Raw genomic sequence first — 20,278 nt, forward strand, 5'->3', positions numbered from 1 at the left:
GTCTCATTCACTTGGGGAATATAAAAAATAGTGAAAGGGAATAAAGGGTAAAGGAAAGAAAATGAGTGGGAAATATCAGTGAGGGTGACTGAACATGAGAGACTCCGAACTCTGGGAAACGAATAAGGGGTAGGGAAAGGGAGGCGGGCGGGGGAATGGGGTAACTGGGTGATGGGCACTGAGGGGGGCACTTGACGGGATGAGCACTGGGTTTATGCTATATGTTGGCAAATCGAACTCCAATATAAATAAATAATAAATAAATAAATAAATAAATAAATAAATAAATACCTGCCATGCAAATAAAGAAAATAAAGTCTCTAAAAAGAAAAAATTATCAAAACTGATACAGAATTGACACACATAATAAAATTAGTAGACAAATACTTTTTTTAAAGATTTTGTTTATTTATTCATGAGAGACACAGAGAGAGAGAGTGAGGCAGAGACACAGGCAGAGGGAGAAGCAGGCTCCAGGCAGAGTGCCCGATGCAGGACTCGATCCCAGGACTGGGCCGAAGGCAGGCACTAAACTGCTGAGCCTCCCAGGGATCCCCGACAAATACATTTTAAAGTTCCTTTAACTATATACCATATGTTTAAAACTTAAGAGGAAAGACTGAACATATTAAGTAGAGATATGGAAGATATATTTTTTTCAAGATGGAAATTGAACTCTAGAGATGAAAAATACAATGTCTGAGAAGAAGAAAAATACACTGGATGAGATTAACAGCAGATTACACATTCCAGAAGAAAAAAAATAAACTCGAAGATTGAATTAAAAACATAAGATCCAATTATACACTGCCTACTAGAAATTCACTTTAAACATAAAGACATAAATGAGTTAAAAGTAGAAGGATGAGCGAAAATAACCATAACCCCTGGTACCTGTCAATGTGATCTTATTTGGAAATTAGGTCTTTACAGATATAATGAAGTTAGATAAGGTTGTACTGGACTTGGGGAGTGGGGAGTGATGGATCTCAAACCAATGACTGGTGTCCTTCTAAGAGGAGAGAAATTTGGACACAAACAGGGAGAATAACATGTGATGATGACAGCAGAGATCACAGTGATACATACGACTTTAAAGCAAAGAATACCAAGCATTGCCAACAGCCACAGAAGCTAAAAAGAGGCAAGGAAAGAGCCTCCCCCAATAGCTTACAGAGGGAACACAGCCCTGCTAACATCTTCATTTCTGATTTCTAGCCCCCAGAATGTGTAAACTCTAAACAAATACAATTCTGTTGTTTTAAGCTACTTAGTGTGTGGCGGTTTGTTACAGTAGCCCTAAGAAACTAAGACCACTGTCAGCCAATTTGTCCTAATTGACATTTATAGACACTCCCACTCAATAGCAGAAAATACTTTCAAGTGCAAGGTTTTGAGATACACCCCATTTTCTGGTCATAAAACAAGCCACAATAAATGTAAAAGTATTCAAGTCATACTAAGTAATCACAGAATAAGTAAATTATAAATTAATAATAGGGCAGCCCCGGTAGCGCAGCGGTTTAGCGCCGCCTGCAGCCCAGGGCGTGATCCTGGAGACCCGGGATCGAGTCCCACATCAGGCTCTCTGCATGGAGCCTGCTTCTCCCTCTGCCTGTGTCTCTGCCTCTCTCTCTCTGTGTCTCTATGAATAAATAAAAATCTTAAAAAAAAATTAATAATAGATAACTGGAAAACCCGTACATATTTGAAAACTAAGTAACACTCTTCCAAATAACCCACAGATCAAAAAGGTGACTGAGAGAAAATATTTGCAAATCATGTGTCTGATAAAGGTCTTGTAACTAGAATATATAAAGAATTCTTGAAACTTAATAATAAGGAAATAGTCTAAGAAGCAAGCTATAGACAAGAGATTTTAATAAGCACTTCATGAAAGAAGATATGTTAATGGCAAATAAGCACATGGCAGGATGTTCAACATCATTAGTCATTAAAGAAATGCAAATTCAATGACAATGAAATGCCACTACACTAGAATAATGAAAAATTAAAAGATTGACCACAGCAAGAGATGGAGAGAATATAAAGTAACTGGAACTCATATATACTGCCGATGAGAATGTGAAATGATAACAACCACTCTGGCAACAGTTTGGCAGTTTCCTGAAAAGTTAAGTGTACATCTACCATATGATGCAGCCATTCCATTCCTACTTATTTACCCGAGAGAAATAAAACCCTATATTCATATATACAAAGACTTGTACATGAGTGTTCATAACACCTTTATTAGTAATTGCTATAGTCTGAAACCCACATGCATACCAACAGGAGAACAGATAAACAAAATGTACGTGCAATGGAATACCACTTAGCAATAAAAAGAATGAACTATTGATACACAAAATAATACAGATGAATCCCAAAACAAGTATCCTGAGTGAAAGTAGTCAGTAAAAGAAAAAAAAAAAAAAAAAAGGACACACTACGGTTCCATTTATATTAAAGCCTAGGAAACACAAACGAATCTGCAGTGACAGAGAACAGATAGAGACAAGTTATACATCAATTTACAGAGTCAAAAACTGATGTGATTGTAGATAGAAGACCTACAAATTGCTGCTGTTTAGGACCTACCCACAGACACAAGCCTCCATGAAGTTTACTTCTGTGTTCTTATGATTTCCTTTTCTTCCTCCCTGCTCCATATAAGCTTCTCCATAATCTGGAATTAACCTGATCGATTCTCTGTTTCTTAAAACCAAGGATCCAAACTAAAAAGGTCTTTACTGTAGAACTAGAAGGTCAAGGCAGGTGGGCAAATTATAAGAAATATGATTTAACTGGTTGATTTAAAGGAATTCAAGTTTTTAAGCTAGATGAATTCCTGTCTCAGAAGCCAAGAACTTGTAAATATGAATGAAGGAAGTACCATTGTGTGGTATTCAATAAATGTTGAAATACTATGACCCTTTGAAAAATCAGTGTGAACTAGAAAAGGATGAAAAGATAAAAGATAGGGGACTGATATCTTAATTTCCCAAATTTGAAAAAAAAAAAAAACAGCTCTACAACTTCCTTTTTTTTTATTTTTTTTTAATTTATTTATGATAGTCACAGAGAGAGAGAGAGAGAGAGGCAGAGACACAAGCAGGCTCCATGCACCGGGAGCCTGATGTGGGATTCGATCCCGAGTCTCCAGGATCGCGCCCTGGGCCAAAGGCAGGCGCCAAACCGCTGCGCCATCCAGGGATCCCGCTCTACAATTTTCAAAACATGAGTTTGACATCAATTCCAGGAAGAATTCTGGAAGATACAAAATAATGAGCATTGTGAACTCATTCAAAAGGAGTGTCACCAAAAGCCAATTTAGGAAGTCATAGTACTCTGAAATTGTTTACTTATGACAGAATTTACATTCTGCAAGATCAGCAATGTGTGTATTTCTCTTCCATTAAGTGTTAGTTTTTCTCCAGAATTCTGTCCTTACCACTGAGAGGAGTCGCTAATTTGGTAAGATGTAAACATGGAGCTTCCAAGAAAAAATATGTGGACACCCCTCCTGGAAGTGAAGAAAATACAACAAAAAATTGAGCAATGAAGACAAAGTTCAGATGATAGATGAACCCCTGGATCTCCAGCTCTACCTAGGTGTAGACCTACCTCTGACATTTTAGTTGTTAGTCAATATCTCCTCTCCCCTTAATTATTTACCTAATGTGTTTGTTTCTTTGTTTATAATATATTCATAATATTCATTTCGGTAAGTGATCTCTTTGCATTTCATTTTATTAAACTCAATTAGGAGCACTGTGAACCATTTTGGCTACTGATTTTTAAAAATCACATTGTAGGAGCACCTGGATGGCTCAGTTGGATTTCAGCTCAGGTCGTGAGTTCAGGGTCATGGGGTCCAGCCCTGCGTTGGGCTCCATGCTGAATGTGGAGCCTGTTTAAGATTCTCTTTTTTCCTTTCCCTCTACCCCTCCCCCTTGCTCTCTCTCTCTCTCTCTCTCTCAATAAAAATAAAAGTAATAATAATAATAGTAATAATAAAATAAAACTACACTGTAAAGTTGTATTTCATCCAAAACAGGGTGGCCAGGATGGTGAAGATTCTCAAAACTGAGCTAGGTAAGAAACCGAGGATGTTTACCCCGCAGAAGAGAAAACAGGATTGCTGTCTTCAAATACTTGAGAGGATCTCAAGTAGAAAAGTGAATAGATTTGGCAGATTTTAGCACACTTGCGCTGATTTTTGTGCTTGATTCATTTTCTACTCATCTGTGAAGAATCCTGAGGAGGATATACATCACTCCAATCCTTTCCAACAGTGACATTCTCTGATATGAATGCATTTTTATTATATATTCTTCTGATCACTTTTAAAGGTAAAAATAGCCCTAGGCAAAAAGACTCAAATATTTCTCAATTAGTCCAAAATCCAATTTTACCCAATGTGCACCCGGGCATTTTAGAATCCACATCAGATATTGTTTATTGCCCATTCAATAGCTAGTCTCCCTTCTTTCTTGCTAGGAAAACCCTGGTGTAATTAGATCAGCTATGTCCTCAGCCTTAATGGGTGACTCATACATTCATTCCATAAATATTTATTGAGTACATAGCTCCTATGTGCCAAGAACTCAAGACTCTAAGGATGAGTGAAAAAGCAATATCCTCCTTTTTAAGTTTCTATTCTAGTAGAGAAAGACAGATAAGAAGCAATGAATACAATACTTAAGTAAATTATATGGTTTATTAGAAGATCAATGGCATTATGAGGAAAAAGTAAAGCTCAGTAAAGGGAATAGAAGTGCCAGGGGTAGAGGTGAGAGGCAGATTTTGGTATGAAATCAGGTGCTCAGGACAGGCTTCATTGAGAAGGTGAGATTTGAGTAAAGACTTGAAAGAGGTTCAGGAGTGATGCTGATGTCAAAGAGAATAGCATTCAACACACAGGGCACAGCTAGAGCAAAAGCCCTACAGTAGGAGTACACCTGGCACGTTAGAGGTATAGCAAGAAGACTGGTCTGGCTGGACGGAGTGCAGGGAAAGCAACTGATGACAAGGTCACAGATGCCACAAGGATCCAGCTGAGGCAAGACCCTGTAGACATTGTGAAGTCTTTGGTTTTTACTCTCCATGAAATGGGGACGCTTCAAAGGCTTTTGAACAGAAGAGTGACACTCCTGAATCTAAAGCCCAAGTTGATGACTCCTTCCACTGTACATTTATCCAGCTGTTCCCCTAGACCCACATCCAAAAGATCAAAGAAGTCACTTAGGGTCAACCAATCTGCAAGAAAACACCAACCAGGAAATAGCAGCAAACAAAACAGTCTTCCGTTTAAACGTGTAAGTGTGGTAAAGCGGGTTTTCTTCCACCCTGCTTCCCATTTATACATATGAACACATTCAATCATCACAACAACATTGCAAATTAGGTTGCAATTATAATAGGTTGCAATTATAATAATAATAATTATAATTCCTGCTTTATAGATGTTATAGATGAGGAAACTGAGACAGAATTGAAGCTAGACAACTATTAACTGTAAAGCCAGAACTGAAATCCTGGCTGACTGGTTCCAGGGACCAGGATCTGAGTCATTACACTAAGCTACTTACATTAAGGGGCAGATACCCGCCAGGAAGCTCCAGAGGCACTTTCCCATCTCAACTTCTCTCCATCCCAAATGAGCATCACCCAGACCAGAGACTGAGCAAACAGATGCTAGTCCCTGGACAAGTACTGTCCCACACAGGAAGGCAGTGTGAGATGGGGCAGGATTCCAGAAGAGAGAGTCCGAAAGGAGAGGACAATTTTCCCTAAGTAGCATAATAGACATCACTACATGGCATGACCCAGAGAGCCTAAAACAAAGAACTTATTCCCTTGGACTCAGTATAGTTTTTTACCTTTTCACCAATAACTTTATATGATTAACTGGCATATAACATTGTTAATAATAGATAATAAGACATCCCACCTACAAAAAGGTCAGAGTCCTAGAGTTACATAGGGAACATGGTCGTGGTAGAAACCTAGTAGATTGGGACATTTTGCCCAAAGGCCCCCTCATGCCAGCCTTCTCATAACAGTTAGTAACAGGGAGCCTTTTGAGTTGCAATGTCAATGTCTCACATAGTTATTTTACCTTCAAAGGGATATTTTCCCCAAGAGGAAAAAAAATGAACCTGAATCAAAAGAATTTTTCTCTTTTTTTCCCTGCTAAGGTCATACTCTCAAATAGAAAGGACAACTTCATCCAGCCAAGAGGACAAAAATTAACTTAAAAAAAAAAAAAAAAAGAGGTCACCTGGAAAGCCCTACTCCTTGGGTAAATTAGGTCAGATATCTTGATTCCGTGCCTAACAGACAATATAGTTTCTTAAAAGATTTAATAACTCTTTCACATCAGTATCAGTACTGTTGCCCTCATAGCCAATAAGCCTTCAGGGAAAGTCAATAACTCTATGATTTTCCTACAAAAATAACTCTGGTCTTTACTGATTCCAAATACTCATGCCTCCCACTGAAGTGGTTCTCAAACTACTAGATTCATCCCTTTTCTACAACCAATATTTGTCAATGCCCTTATACAGTCCTAAAATGAAATCCATACAAAAATTATAACCTACCCACACATGCAACTTTTAAACAAAACCAAAAACCACTCTGACAATAATACAAAGGAGAACGAAAAAGGGGCAGCCCAGGTGGCTCAGCGGTTTAGCACTGCCTTCAGTCCCAGGATCGAGTCCCACGTCAGGCTCCCTGCGTGGAGCCTGCTCTTCCCTCCACCTGTGTCTCTGCCTCTCTGTCTCTGTGTCTCTCATGAATAAATAAATAAAATCTTAAAAAGAAAAAGGAGAACGAAAGAGAATTTGTAATCAAATAATGTATATGCCAATATGCTCAGACATGGCCATAACCAGAAGACTAATAAAGCACTTGATGCATCTACATGTGGGAGCTATGGGAAATTGACATCTACTAATAAATTGATTAAGGGGTGTTGTATTGATGATCCAAATGCCAAAAGCTGCATGGCTGTTGAGCAATGCAATTTTCCAAAATAGGGAACAACTCTTGGTAAAGTATGAAACAAATCAAGTATACTCTCCCTTCTATTTATAGTTGGTTTAGTTATGGAAATTTCAGCCTATTTTTAAACCATGCAAAATATATTATGAGTTTAGGTAAATGTTATTAGGTCCTAGACTCATAACTATAAACAAGTTTTCACATACCCAAGCAACTGGTGAGGCAACCAAAAGTTATGCAGGATATCAAACAATTCTTGCTTGTGTCGGAGTGTCCTACAAATTGCAACGTTCTAATGTCCCTAACCTTTGCCCATCAGCATCCCTTCAGACAATCAAAATACCCCCCAATTTTCCAAAATGCTCTCTACCGGACAGTATCATTCCTATAAGACATACTCTTCATGCACTTACAAAAATAACTACATTTGAAAAAATAAATAAATAAATAAATAAATAAATAAATAAATAAATAAATAAATAATAAAAAATAAATAAGTACATTTGAAAAGAAATCTCACTTTGAAGTTCAGTTTCTCAGCTTTAGCTTTGATATTGGAAGAGTGGAAACATGGCTGAGTTTTCGAGTCATAGCTGGGTTTAAACCTCAACCTCACCACTAATTACCTGGGTAACCTTGAGAAATCCCTTAACCTCTCTAAATAGCAAATTTTCTCCTATAAAAAGTGAAAAATGATGTCTTTACAGAAGGGCCGCCAACTCATATCTTGATTGTCCATAAACTAATCTGGCATTCTCCCAGGTTCCCATTCACTGCTCAAGGGGGAATTAACTATAGAATTAACTATATGTCCAATGAAGTTTAAATTTAATCCAATCTGATAATTTCAACAAACCCTTTGGGCAGTGTTGAGAATCTCTAGGGGAAAAATATGTTCAGGTTTTCAGCAAGGCCAGTTTCATAGATGTGAGACCTGTGCAGTTGCACATGGTCCTGCACTTAGAAGGACCCCACACCTGGTTTAATGATCTTCTGTTGTAGTCTTAAAATTCTTAACTTTTGACAAGGGGCTTGTGTTTTTATTTTGCACTGAGCCCAGAAAATTATGTAGTCAATGCTGGCCCTCAGCAGTTGCCTCCTTCCCCTGCTTCTCTTCCTAAGATGACATCTCAATATCTGAGGAGAAGGGGTATCGTGATGGATCTTCACAAACCTGAGAGAAGAGCCTCCTAGCCTTATGGGGGTCATTGGCATACATTAGGAAGCTACTACTGATTTCAAGACAACTACCGTTATTCATTGGGAGCATCCTGCTTGGTCAGGACCAAGTAACACCTCTGCATGACTCAGCCTCACCTCCACTAAGTTGTCTCTGGACTGTGGAGTCACTACTCTGTCCCTCACCCAGCCTACTGGCCTGTCAGTCCACCTGCCTTGTCGGGACAGGTTGGGCAGATGGCGCCTCGGAAGGCCGACTGGCTCTTGTCATATCAACTACAAAACATGGAAATTGGAAGCAGCATAAGAAAACAAACCCACAGGATCTCCTTCTACTTGTGGTGTGTAGCCAAGTTGTGGTCATGTCCCCAAGTTGTACAGGTGGACAGGACAAAAGTAAGCTTTCCAGGACCCCCAGTTTGGAAATGGGCAATATCTCCCCTCTTTGTTCTTATTATTACTCTCATTTTTGTAACACAACTTCTTCCCAAGCCATAGGGAGCAATTACAAGACACAAATCACTATCTTTTCTTTCTATTCCTTTCCACAATCCCCTTGACCAAAAAAGGTATGTGTATGAGGGAAGGAAGGAGACCTTTAGTTTCCTAACATCATAACCTCCTACTTCTTGATGCTAATCTTACGAACACTTAAGTGTGTCTAAGGGCGTCTTCCCTATACAATGGATGCCCTCTATGATCTGGATTTTCTGGGCTCAGCTAGTGATGTGCTAAATGGGAAATAAAGTATTTAAGCAAACCCCCTACCTGCACAACACCTGGCTAAGAGGTCAAGAGTTCACTTTCTCTTCCTCTACGTAAACCTCATGGCTCTTCCATAGAATACTTTGCAATAAAACATGATGCAAGAAGGAAATTCAAATGCATCCATTTAACATTTGCAAAGATGTTAAACCAAGAACATTTGTTTTGCAGGTCAGTTTCAAGTTTCGGTTTTTAGGTTCCTTCCCTTTCAACAACCCTATCTTTTTCTTTTACAATTATTGAGTTCATACAATATCCAGAGCAACCAGAAAGAGAACCTGCACATGACCATTCAGAGATGGAATGAGCTCTGCTCTAAACCTCCTGCCTGGATCCCAGCTGTACATCTCTCCCTGAATTGCCCTCTAGGCCCTCAGACTCAGCACCTCCACAATTGAATCCATGCACCTTTTCCCAAAACTAGCTTTCCTTCCTGACTTTTTTTCTTTTATCAGCAGTAGCAAATGAAGTTAAAACAGCAGCTCCCAACCTTTCCCAGCTCACAGCATCCTTAGTGTCTTTTTCATTTTTTTCACAGTGTCTCTAGACCAAAAGAAATATTTAATAATTTCATTTCGTAGGCAGTCAGGTACAAACAACTGTGTAAGTATGCATACCCTAACAACTTAATTATATTTGAAAAATAATACACATATATTTTTTAAATATTTTATTTCATCTTTAAATAACCACACCTACTTAATAATGAGATATATGCGCCCTGCTGAGTACTGTACCACTTCTGCAACCCTGGAATCAAATTGGGCACCACCACCCTCATTCCCCCTGTTCCACAGTAATTTTCATGTAGTACTTGCTTTTTATTACAGCAACCACCAAAAACCCAGGCTTGCAAAGATAAAACAGCACCAAAAGAAATATATCATTATGACATTGACATTGTGGCCTACATGTAGCTCGTAGTTTGCATGATATCCAACAGTCATGGAGTATAATTATGTTTCCCTTGAAATTTTTAAATGTCCCACAACATCCCCTTATAAATTCACTGTGGTGTTCCAGGACACCTCAGCCACAGGTTGGGAACTACAGGGTTAGAATGATAGAGTGGAACATGATGTGATAGATCATTGCAGCAATGACCCCAATAAATCGCACCTCTTTGTTCTCGTGCACAAGAGCCAATGTGACTTAGTTTGGCCAACAGGACATCAGTCAATGTAACAGAGGCAGAGATTTGAAAACCACCTGTGCTTTGGAGTTTGCCTTCTCTTGCCACTGGAAGCCCTTCTATATTATGACACACCTGGGTGAGCCTCCTGGGAAATAAGACTTCAAGGAGAGAGGCCTCAGTCATCTCAGCCAACCCAGACACTTGACAAAAACCTAAAACATCAGAGCTCTAGCCAATCTGACTCAGACCAAAAGAGCTGCCCACTGAGCTACAGAATCATAAACATAATGAAACTTTTTTTAAACCATTATGTTTTTGGTGTTTTTTAGGCAGCCAAACTAACTGATAGAATATTAAAGAAATTACACTTTATATACTTTAGGTGATGGAAAACCAATAAAAGAATAACTTTCTTTTTTTTTTAAGATTTTACTTATCTATTCATGAGAGACATAGAGAGAGAACCAGAGACATAGGCAGAGGGAGAGGCAGGCTCCTCATGGGGAGCCTGATGTGGGACTGGATCCTGGGACCCCAGGATCATGACCTGAGCCAAAGGCAGATGCTCAACCACTGAGCCACCCAGTTGCTTCAAGAATCACTTCTTAATTAAGTTGAATAGAGTGGCATCTGGGTGGCTCAGTCAGTTGAGCATCCAACTCTTGGTTTTAGCTCAGGTTACGATCTCACGGTCATGAGATCAAGCCCCACCTCAAGCTCCACACTCAACAGGGAGTCTGCTTGAGATTCTCTCTCTCTCTCCCTCTCTCTCTCTCTCTCCCACTTCCTCCTCCTGCTTGTGTGTGCTCCTGCACACACACATACATGTTTTCTCTCTAGCACATGCATATGCACATGTGCGCTTTAAGTAAATAAATCTTTTTTAAAAAATTAAGTTGAGTAGAGTGAAAATGAATGAACATGATCATTCAATTGTCTCTTCAGAATTCTCTTAGAAATAACTTGTGATTTCCAGGCTTAGAGCCTCAGGAGCAGAACCTCAAGTTCATAAACATTTTAATTTTATTATAAATAAGATTAGCAAATTGACTCCATTTGTTTGAACCACAGCTTCTACAATTATAATGTAAGTGATCATTAATCTATAAAGAAGCCTGTTTGTAAAGGAAAGTGTGAATTTTAATTGGATTGTCAAAAAAAAGTGAATGGATATCTTGCTGCAAAATACAAGAATGGCCCATTCGACCATAGTTCTGACTGCTTACCACTTTAACCACAGTGGCTGAAACCCAACAGCAAACCCAGAACCAAATGAAAATGGCCTCACAGCAGCAGAAATGCGTCTGTTACAAGATACGAAGTCTTAATGCTAACCAGAGCCCTTCCTTACCAACCAAATGCTAATTTAACATAGCAGGGTCTCAACCAGAGCTCACAGACCATATAGATGGAGCAGTTTTCAGCAGGGGAAGCAGGCTGACCATCTAAAAAGCACAGACATGACCTTGGAAGTATAACCAGGAGCTGCTCTTCAGGACTACACGACTTAATGTAGTCAGAGAACATCACCATTTTACAGCACAATTTAAAATACTTTTTTTTTTCCAAAGGATGAGACTGAGTCATCAAGAAAATGTTGAGTGTTTATGAGAATAAATTGAAAGCCCTTCAGTAAGATTTCCATCAAAAATAGCTAAGAAAAATAGCATAGGCCCTTAAGGTAGTAAATGCCAGCTCTCTAGAAACTTCACTTATTTGGAAAATTCTATTTCCCAGGAGCCATTGTAAATGATGGTTTTGGCATCTCCAAGACTTAGAGGTAATGCTGTGCATCAGCTCACCCTGGACTTGATATTATCTAACAGTTTTCTTCCCTTGAGTAGGAGAGTTCTCCCAACCCTCAACAGCACAAGGATGACTAAGGCGCTGGCTCTCCTCGGACAACGGCTCCAGCTTCCTGAGCAGGACACAGAATAGGGCAGTAGGGGAACAAGATGATTCTTGCCTCATTTGGGCCCCCAGGTGAGCATCTTTCTGACCAGGCGAGGTTCTGCTGAGAAGGTAGGAAGATGAAGCCAGTAGCCACAGACCACCAGGGGCCTCTCTCCCTGTTGAGAGGCATCTGTGTAATGAAGATGTGCAGCTGGGAAAAACTGACCCAATTCCGGTTTCTCCTGCCTGAGACCAAGACTCTGCTCACCCCATCAGGGAAACTCCCTCTGAGACAAAAGAATAAGGGAAAGCACACACCAGCCACCATAAACACTAAACACAGCCATAAGTACAGCCTATAGGCAAAAATGCAATTAACTTATTTTTATGTAGTTACAGAAGCTTCAGAAAATATAGAGGAGGAAAGAAAGGGAAAAAGCCATCTACATGTATAAATAATAAGTGTGTTCATGTGCAAAATGCTACATTAGAATCTTCTGCATTTATCGGTGTAGACATCCACAGAATCATTTTGAATTGCTGCATCATTTCTAATTTTACAGCCATATCCTTTTAATCAACCCCATGTTTTTGGATATCCAAATTCTATCTTGCTGTTGTTCTTATTTCTTGGGGGTGTCAGGAAGCCCTGGCTCAATACTAACATCAGTAGGGAGGAATCAGACAGATAGAAAGCAAAATATCAGCCCTATTTTTTTATAGAAGTTGGACGGAAGACGTGGATCAGGTGTGCAGCCCATGAGATTCCTAACACAGTATCTGGAGTTAAAGAGTTTCCTAGACAGGCACAGGTAGAGGGAAAACTTCCCCAGGGCGGGAAGGCCTTCCCTATAAAGGCTGCACTTGGCGGGAAGCCTATGAAGGCCAACGCTCTGCAGGCCGGATGATCCCTGACCACGACCAAACCAGTTGCTCCTTCTCCCCTGGGGCCATGTGCCATGCAAGAGGGGCTAGAAGTATCCCAGAAGCTGCTGTCCCTCCACACAGAAGTCAGGCCAAAGCAGGTGCCCCAGCCAATGCCCTTTCAAACACAAGGCTGTGACAAATATGCTTAAATGTATGCCATTCTGCATTTATCCTTTTTTTTTTTTTTCTTAGAATAAATTCCTAGAAGTGAGATTCCCAAGTCAAAGCTAAAAGCATTTTTAAAGCCTTTCACACATACCATCGGATTGCAGGGAAGACTACAGATTTACCCTCCCAACAGCAAAGGATGAAAATGCCCACATCTTCACACCCTTTGCTACGGAGATAGATTAAAATGGTGTCTCACGACTGTTCTGGTTTGCGTTTTGTTACTAATAAAGCTAACATCTTTCCATATATTTATTGGCCATTTTTACTTTTTCTTTTCTGACTCCTTTGATATGCCCTTTGCCCATTTCTTTAGTGAGACTTTCATATTCTTATTCATTTGTAAGATGCAAAAATATTTAAACAAGTCACTCTTCTTAATCTTGCAATTGTGATGCACTGGATAGCAGTTAGAGTCATAAGCCTAACAAAGCATGATACTGATTTTGAGAGTGATCATTTGCATACTTATTAAAACGTTTCCTTATATCAAAGCAAGAACTTATTTGAGGGACAGGTTTTTGGAAAAGGTCAACATCTATAGCCCGTAGAAGTGCTTAGATTTAATATCCTCTGATATTTAGTCTACGCACTGACATTTTTATTTCAAACTTTAAGAAACTTAATAATTATTGATCCAGAAAATTTTTTAAGATTTTTGTATTTATTTATTCATGAGATACAGAGAGAGAGAGAGAGAGAGAGAGAGGCAGAGACACAGGCAGAAGGAGAAGCAGGCTCCATGTGGGGAGCCCGACGCGAGACTCCATCCTAGGACTCCAGGATCATGTCCTGGGCTGAAAGCAGGTGCTAAATTTCTGAGCCACCCAGGGATCCCCTGATCCAGAAATTTAAAATTTTTAAAAAAATTCTTGGGGTGCCTGGTGGCTCAGTTGGTTAAGCATCTGCCTTTGACTCAGGTCATGATCCCAGGATCCTGGAATCGAGCCCCACATGGGGTTCCCTGCTCAGTGGGGAGTCTGCTTCTCCCTCTGCCCCCACCCCTGCTTGTGCTCTCTCATTCTCTGTGTCTAATAAATATTTATAAATAATAAAAATTTTAAAAATTAATTTTAGAATTTATAACATGTACTTCATATCAAGCAAGCATATCATATCAAGCATATTCAGCACATGGAAATTTGAAATTTTAAAGGAAAGAAACCCTCAGAGTATTACTTGTTCTCTTTATTAAAAGATTGCCATCAAAAACGCCAGGCATAATCTAATGACTGAGGCAAGATTCACTGTTAAAATTATTGAACTCGGACGCTTAGGTGGCTGTCAGTTAAGCATCTGACTTTGGCTCAGGGGATAATCTCTAGGTCCTGGAATTAAGCACGCCCCTAGGGCTCTGTGCTCAATGGTAGGTCTGCTACTTCTCCCTCCACCCCTCCCCCTACTTATGCTCTAGGTCTAATAAATAAATAAAATATATTAAAAAAAAAAAAAAAGATTGAACTCATACAGACATTTTAGAATTAAGAGGTAGTTCCCAGGATTTTGGTCCATAGTTTGCCAAGGATAACTACTATATGCTTTTAGGTAATACAATTAACCACTGACAGAATATTTTTTAAAGAACTTTTAATATTTTGTTATTCAAATTCCAGTCAGGGGGCACCTGGGAGGCTCAGTCAGTTATGGTTAAACATCAGACTCTTTTTTTTTTTTCTGTGATTTCAAAGAGAAACATCAGACTCTTGGGCAGCCTGGGTGGTTCAGTGGTTTAGTGCCACCGTCAGCCCAGGGCATCATCCTGATGACCTGGGACTGAGTCCCACATCGGGTTCCCTGCATGGAGCCTGCTTCTCCCTCTGCCTGTGTCTCTGCCTCTCTCTCTCTCTCTCTCTCTCTCTCTCTCATGAATAAATAAATAAAATCTTTAAAAAAAAATCGGACTTTAGATTTCGCTCAGGTCATGATCTCAGGGTTGTGGGATCAAGTCCTTCATAGGGCTCCATACTCGGCCACTCAGCACAGAGTCTGCTTATCCCTCTCCCTCTGCTCCTCCCTCTGTTCCTCCCCCACTCGAGCATACCCACACTCTCTAAAATAAATAAATCTTTTTTAAAACTTTCATTTAATTAATATCCAGTGTATATTAGTTTTAGGTGTGCCATATGGTGATTCAACATTTTCATACATCACCTGGTGCTCATCACAAGTGTATTCCTTAATCCCCGTCACCTATTTTACCAATACCCCCACCCACCTCTCCTCTGATAACCATCAGTTTGTTCTCTGTAGTTAAGAGTCTGTTTTTTGGATCACTTCTCTCTTTTCTACCCCCTTTATTCATTTGTTTTGTTCCTTCAATTCCACATGAGTGACACCATATGGTATTTGACTTTCTCTAACTTATTTCACTTAGCTTAATGCTCTCTAGCTCCATGTTGTTGCAAGTGGCAAGATTTCATTCTTTTTATGGCTGAATAATATTCCATCATATATATACACCATGTCTTCTTTGTCCATTCATCAATCAATGGACACTTGGGCTGCTTCCATAAATTGACTATTGTAGATAATGTGGCTATAAACATTGGGGTGCATGTATCCCTTTGAAATAGTATTTTTGTATTCTTTGCGTAAATAACCAGTAGCATGATTACTGGATCATAGGGTAGAGCTATTTTTAACTATTTTGAGGAAACTTCATACTGTTTTCCACAGTGGCTATACCAGCTTGTATTCCTATCAATAGCACCAGAGGGTTCCCCTTTCACCAATTTCTTGCCAACACCTGTTGTTTCCTGTGTTGTTGATTTTAGCCATTCTGACAGGTACTGAGGTGATATCTCATTGAAGTTTTGTTTTGTATTTCCCTGATGATGAGTGATGTTGAGCATCTTTGAGTGCATCTGTTGGCCATCTGTATGTCTTCTTTGGGAAAATGTCTATTTATATCTTCTGCCCATTTTTTAATTGGATTATTCATTTTGGGGTGTTACATTTTATAAGTTCTTTATAGATTCTGGATACTAATCTTTAAAAGATATGTCACTTGCAAATATCTTCTCCCACTCCATAGGTCGCCTTTTAGTTTTGTTAATGATTTCCTTCACTGTGCAAAAGCTTTTTATTTTGATGAAGCTCTAATAGTTTATTTTTGCCTTTTTTCCCCTTGCCTCAGGAGACGTATCTAGAAAGAAGTTGCACAGCTGATGTCAAAAAGGTTACTGCCCATGTTCTCCTCTAGGATATTTATGGTTTCAGGTCTCACATTTAGGTCTTCCATCCATTTTGATTTATTTTTGTGCATGGTATAAGAGAGTGGTCTGGTTTCATTCTTGTACATGTTGCTGTCCAGTTTTCCCAACACCATTTGTTGAATAGGCTCTTTTACTCACTGGATATTCTTTTCTGCTTTGTCAAAGATTAATTGGCCAGATAGTTGTGGATTTCAATGTCTTTGTAAGAGGTCTGAAAGTAATGGATATTGAGCAAATGGTAGTAAACAATGCCTTAACCAAAAAATGTCCTTAGTCATTCTTTGTGTTAAGAAACTTTCCATTATTTTTTTTTAATTTCAAGTCTTAACAGCAACATATATACTTTGAAATCTACCAACTCACTAAATTTTGGAATTCTAAAATTCTTGCTGTTATGCATTGTCCCAAAATACCCCATCATCTTTATATTTCTCCATAAAGTGTAACAATGCCTGCTAGACATCCCCATCATTCAATATTCATCGACTCAATAAACATTTTTAAGAACCTGCTAACAAACATTCTTAAAAACTTAGTGCTACATTAGGAGCTAAGGATGCAAAGACAGGCAAAACAGTTCCTACCCTCAAGGAAAATGTGGTCTAGAGTTTACAGTCCAGCAGGGAGAGAGAATCTATAATTTATAGTGGGAGAGACAGAGAAAAAGAATCCACTGTGGTACAATCAAGCACTGACACTGAGATAGCTCAAGGGAACCATCACTAATGGAGGCTGAAGGAATCAGAGGAGGCTGCCAGAAGGGAGTGATGAGTCACTGAGTCCTGGAGAATGAGCAGGTTCTAGTCAGAGGAAGAGAAAAAGGGTGAATCAGGTAATATGTGGAGGTACAGAAGCATGATGCATCACAATGAAGAGAACTAGTAGTATAGGAGTTAGGTTCGGATAAAGCATAGCGTGGGGGTGGGCCCTGCAATGGTGAGAGATTGTCCTATAGAAGGAATATTACATCTTTACATCTCAGTGAACGCTGACAAAAGTTGATGAGGAAAGGGCTGTTCTCATCCTCCTCCCCCATTTCACAGTTAAAGAAATAGAAGCCCAGGAAGATTAAGTGACCCACCCAAGGTCATATATTGTAGAAGTGGCTACCATAAAATTTCAACTTAGAAATTCTGATTCCAGGGCCTAGGCTCATCCACTAGTCATGAATGGATTTTATGCTACACTAAGGAATTTAAATTTTATCCTTTGTGGACACTTTCAGCAGATACCCCTCAAGCTCTGACTTGTCTACCACGCAGGTGCTTCAGAAGGACTGCTTAGTTACCGGCCTGCTTCACCAGCTCTCCTCTCCTCTCCTCTCCTCTCCTCTCCTCTCCTCTCCTCTCCTCTCCCCCCTCATCTCTCTCCTTTCTCTCTACCTTATTCTCCAGCTTCAGGCCCTGATTCCAGGAGGCTTTTTTGTAGCAGTTGAAAAGATTAGTCTGAAATTTATATAGAACTAAAAAGAACATATAATTGTCAAAACAGCTTTAGAAAAGAAAAAAGTTGGAGGACTTATGCTATTTGATGTCAAGATTTGTTATAAAAGAATCTATAACAGAGCCATAAAGATGGACACCCAAATTACACAGGGACAAAATATGTAGTATACTTGCCTGGGATAACTTGGCAAGCAGAGCACATGCCCGCTGAGACTGTAACTCTGGGGCAAGTGCTTGGCAGGAAAATAATTGTGGGTTCATTTTTACTTTGTATGTCAGGCAAAGTATTATAAGAAATGAACTCAGGAAACAATTAGCCAGTTTGCAAGCAGAAACTGAGGGTCCGGAAATTGGGGGCCTGACTAGGAAGGCCATATGAAAGCTACTAGAGCCCAAATTTTAAGACAATTACAAAAAAAAAAATTGAACACAAAAGCCCATTAAAAAACCTAGCTTTGTTCCTGCCATTGCGGCTAACAAAGTTAGTTGTGTTGGGACTTGGGGGTGAAGGTCCTGACTGAAGACATAGGATTATCTCCCACTGTCCCTGATACCAATGTGAAACTTCCAACCACCCATCATCATTAGAGAAAACACAGTCCTGATGCAAAGGAATGTGGATCAGAGAAAAGGTATTCAAGGGCCATGCCACTCTCTGAACCGTGGACAGTGCAGCAGCATCAATCTCCCAAAGTGCTCATGCAACAAGATGGACAGAAAAAGGGCCTTGCTCTCGTTCTTGAAATGTTCATATCCAGGTGAACTTCATCCCTAAAGGATGTGCTGAAAATCCATGCTCCAGAAATATATGTAACTTCTCTTGGAACTGGGCTTCTAACAACTTTTATGTATGCCAACAAAAGCACTGTAAATCAGGCTTTTTCTAAGAAAAAGTGCCCAAAGGTTCAGTATGCTTGGTTACTAGTATTCTTGGCAGCATCTTCTGTTCTCTTTCATTTTCAGTCACTTTATTACAACTTAATCTTTGTAAATCCTACTTTGGGTCATTGGAGCTTCTGGGAAGTACTTTGGATTATTGGAATTACAGTCTTCATTCTGAAAGTCTTTTTCATAGGCTTGAAATGCCTTATTTTATTGGTACCTTCTTTTATGATGCCTTTTAAATCCAAGGATTACTGATATGCATTCTTAGAAGAATTGTGTCAGCATAAATGAATTTTGTTCCCATATCTATTTGGTTCTATTACCTTATTAACTACAGGGAGTCTGGCAATATAACTAGAGTCTTGGGATAATAGTAGCTTTTTTCTCCTTCATTCTCAAGTTTTTGGATTTTCTTTTGAAAATCTGAGGCCTTTCAGACAAGTTTTTGTGAATATTTTTTACATGACCAACCTACAAAGCGACTTGTTCAGATGATATTTGACCAACATGTCAAGCAGAACTTCTTAAGATTATTTTTCCCATCTGTCAGTATATATTTTCCAAATAGTGCATTACCTCATGGTTTCACCAAGAGAATGTCCACTGGTCAGAACTGTGATTTCAGACCACGTTACCAAACGGAAAGGTAAGGCTATTTCATCATACATTCAAATATAATCAGGTCCTATGAGCTATGAAGACTACAAAATATTAATTGCAGTTGGTTACAATGACTATTGCTAAAGTCATTGGGATAGACTTCAGCACTAAAAATTAAGAAAAACGTTTCCAGGGACACTTGAATGGTTCAGTCAGTTAAGCATCTGACTCTTGCTTTTGGCTCAGGTCATGATCTCAGGGTCATGAGATGGAACCCCAAATCCAGTGGGGAGTCCACCTGAGATTCTCTCTCTTCCTCTCCCTCCACTCCTCCCCACTATGTGCTCTCTCTCCGAAATAAATAAATAAATCTTTTTAAAAAATGTTTCCACGAACAAGGGGTGATAGAAAGGAAGGTGGGCGGGGGGTGGGGGTGACAGGGTGACGGGCACTGAGGGGGGCACTTGATGGGATGAGCACTGGGTGCTATTCTATATGTTGGCAAATTGAACACCAATAAAAAATAAAAATAAATAAATAAATAAAAGTATAAAAAATGTTTCCAAACATTTTTGGAGCACTAGAATTAGATTTAAGTATTTCATTTACTCAATTCAAATGAATGAAAGAATACTGTTCTTAAAAATACATAATATTCAACCTAATATCTACATCAACATTTATCCTATCCTAATTACTTGACATACTATTGCAGTATAAAACTGTAAATGCATTTTCTTACTAATGTTATTAAAAACTGAATAACTAAATAGAATTAGTGGTTTCAGATGAATTCAGGTATTCTTTTCTTTTTTTAAAGATTTTATTTATTTATTCATGAAAGACACATAGAGAAAAAAGAGGCAGAGAAAACAGGCAGACAGAGAAGCAGGCTCCATGCAGAGAGCCCGATGCAGGACTCGATCCCAGGACCCCAGCACCACGCCCTGGGCCAAAGGCAGGTACCAAACCACTGAGCTCCCCAGGAATCCCCAGTTTTCTGACAATGTTTCAAAATGAGGAATATTTTCTATAATAAAATATATCTTTCT

At 39.2% G+C, this 20,278-nt stretch overlaps 1 pseudogene; it reads left to right on the forward strand.

The window, feature by feature from the left end:
• The window catches only part of LOC100855571, a 33,770-nt pseudogene extending 14,466 nt beyond the window's left edge, over positions 1 to 19,304 (forward strand).
• The last annotated feature ends 974 nt before the right edge of the window (positions 19,305 to 20,278 follow it).

The sequence above is a fragment of the Canis lupus genome, chromosome 6 (genome assembly GCF_011100685.1).
Source record: "Canis lupus familiaris isolate Mischka breed German Shepherd chromosome 6, alternate assembly UU_Cfam_GSD_1.0, whole genome shotgun sequence".
Lineage (NCBI taxonomy): Eukaryota > Metazoa > Chordata > Mammalia > Carnivora > Canidae > Canis > Canis lupus.